Source organism: Canis lupus, chromosome 12, assembly GCF_003254725.2.
Source record: "Canis lupus dingo isolate Sandy chromosome 12, ASM325472v2, whole genome shotgun sequence".
Taxonomy (NCBI): Eukaryota; Metazoa; Chordata; class Mammalia; order Carnivora; family Canidae; genus Canis; species Canis lupus.
In genome coordinates, this window is record NC_064254.1 from 55376500 (window position 1) to 55379600 (window position 3101).

The window sequence follows — 3101 nt, forward strand, 5'->3', positions numbered from 1 at the left end:
GATGGCATCAATAATATAAAATAAAAAATTGCTATATACCATCTGGTCTTGCATTGATCATTAGCGGTGGCCTAATTACAGTATAAGACAAATTATTTATCAGAAAGCAGGTGACCCAGATGTCTAAGAAGTGTACAAATTACCAGTGAGGATGTTCAGAAGGTAGAATATAGTTGGCCATTACAAATAAAAACAAAATATTTACTCAGGGTCCACTGTATGTGGGTAACAGGGCCTTATTTGACAGTGCTAGGGAAATATAATAAAAAACCAAATCTCCTGGAGTGCCCAGGCAGCTCAGTCACTTAAGCATCCAATTCGTGATTTTGGCTCAGGTCATGATCTCAGGGTCATGAGATCAAGCCCCAAGTCGGCCCCATGCTGGGCGTGGGGCCTGCTTAAGATTCTCTCTCTCTCCCTTGCCCTCTACCTCTCCCCGCATCAAAAAATCTCCTGACCCAGAAATCCTCTCCACAAAGGTAGCAGAAAAGGAAAACACTATATCCAGAAGAAACAAACTTTTCATATCCTAACGACAGGAGATAGTTTTGCAGCCCACTGAAGTTGGGCTCCTACCTCCCACGGAAACTGGAGAGGAGCTTGGTATTTATATATGAAAGTGATGGCTCCTAGAGCCTTGAGAAAGACATTCCTGAGTCATAAAGCTAACAAAAAGCCTATGTAGTCTTCAAACGGATGTATATATATACATTTACACACATTTCAAAGAGAGGAAAAAGTACATACAATTTTTTAAAGTAAATGCTCCAAGAAAAAGTATGAGGGAGAAGTTTCTTTTACATAGAATTACACTCATTTACAATAGAATTGCACTTCTTATTTTTATTTATTTTTTCTTTTTTTAAAGACTTTATTCATTCATGAGAGACGTAGATTGAGAGGCAGAGACACACAGAGAGAAGCAGGCTCCATGCAGGGAGCCCGATATGGGATCCAATCTCAGGATTCCAGGATCACGTCCGGAGCCAAAGGCAGACACTCAACTGCTGAGCCACCCAGGCATCCCTTATTTTTAATTTTTATTTGTCCTTAAAAGAGTAATTCTCAACACAAACTCCACTTTCTTCCACTCTCTTCTTAATGTCACATGGATATGAATTTTGTTCTCAAAATCAAATGTCTTCATCACTTCCTATTCAAGCCTTTGCAATGCTCATCTGACCAGGGGCTTTTATGCTACATGGCAAAACTCCGAAGTTTGCAGGTGCCAACAGGAAGGAGGGTAATGTACTCATTTACTCTGAGACTGGGCAAAGGATTGATTGTTGGAGTATCTCACATATAGCTGGAATCAGAGACTGTAGAGTGTTCCAAGTGTTGGGAAAATATAATTAAAAGCAAAATCTCTTCCCAACTCAGAACGCCTCTCTACAAAGATAGAAGAAAAAGAAAATAACTTTATTACTGAATAAACTTTAACCTGCATGTGATATCATCACAGGCAATCTGCTAAAGAGATCGCAAAGATAGAAAAAAAAAATTGTACCCTTTTATATAAGTAAGTAGATACAGCCCATGACATCCATGTTTTCAAGGTAAAATTGCTAATTTTCTCATATCTTTATGGCTGGAAGTGGGGTTTGCAATTTGGAGTCAGGTGACAGCTGAAGTTTGGCTCATAATCTTCCAGGAGAATGTGAGATAGGGTGTTATTTCCTTGATGATTGCATTTCTGAAGGATGGTTTTCACTGGGTGCTTTTATTTAAAAAAAAAAAAAAGGTTTTATTTATTTATTCATGAGAGAGAGGAGGCAGAGGGAGAAGCGGGCTCCCCACAAGGAGCTTGATGCAGGACTCAGTTTCAGGACTCTGGGATCATGACCTGAGCCAAAGGCAGATACACAACCACTGAGCCACCCAGGTGCCCTTTCACGGGTCGTTGAGGCAACTTTCTTAAATTGTGAGACTAGCAAAAGGCTTATTTAGCATTTTTTTACTTTTCCTAAGAAGGTGAAGGAATTGGGGTGAGGGGGCTGCATAGTACATCTAGGAGAGTTGGGCATGAAATTTCACAAAGAAATTCATGCCCAAGTTTGGCAAAGAAGTATTCTGAAGTATTTTGAGAGCTTGGAAAATGTGTATATTCAAGATGACCAGGGGAGACTGGAGACAACTGTGCTCTTTCCTAATGTTTTGCATAAAGTTAAGATTCTTTTTTTTTTTTTTAATTTATTTATGATAGTCACACACAGAGAGAGAGGCAGAGACATAGGCAGAGGGAGAAGCAGGCTCCATGCACCGGGAGCCCGGTGTGGGATTCGATCCCGGGTCTCCAGGATCGCGCCCTAGGCCAAAGGCAGGCGCTAAACCGCTGCGCCACCCAGGGATCCCTGAAGTTAAGATTCTTATTATTATTGCATGACCAGAGATAAAGGGAGGAAACTCCATTTGTGACTCAGATTGGATGTCTTGTCATCCAGAAATGGGAAGAAAGTAACTCAAAGCAGAGTTATCTTATTGCTAAAAATAATGAAATGTGACATTCTTACACTAAATGTGGTAGTATTCAGATCCACTACATTTACCTACTGCCTATTACATACCAGCCATGTTCCATGTAAATAAGGCCATAAAGATCCCTCCAATGATGGAGACTATAAAATATTAGAAAAATCATTAAAGCAGAGGATTATAATTAAGAAGGGTGAGTTATGACATGAAAAGTATAAATGATACAGATGTTGTCAGAGACCCACATTTGGGGTGTTAAGGAAGGCTTCCAGAAGTGAATAAGTACAAACTGAGACTCAAATGAAGAATAGGAATTATTACTTATAAGTATAAGACCTAAAAGGCACAATACAATAATGGATTTAAAATGGCAACTTCCAAATTAAAAAAATTTTAATTCTTCAAAAATATTTTTACTAAAGTAAGGAAGTGTGGCCTAGATCTTAGAAATATTTCCACCAAAATAGTCAAACCTCAAAGAGGAAAACTTTCATTACCCGGAAAATGCTGTTATTCATCTAATTTCTTTAATGATGTCAAACAAAGTGTTCCTTTGTTTTCTGAACTTCAGATTTGACTGCTTTTAAGTCTTCAGGAAGAGTTCAAGGAATTACTTAGCATAAACAGAA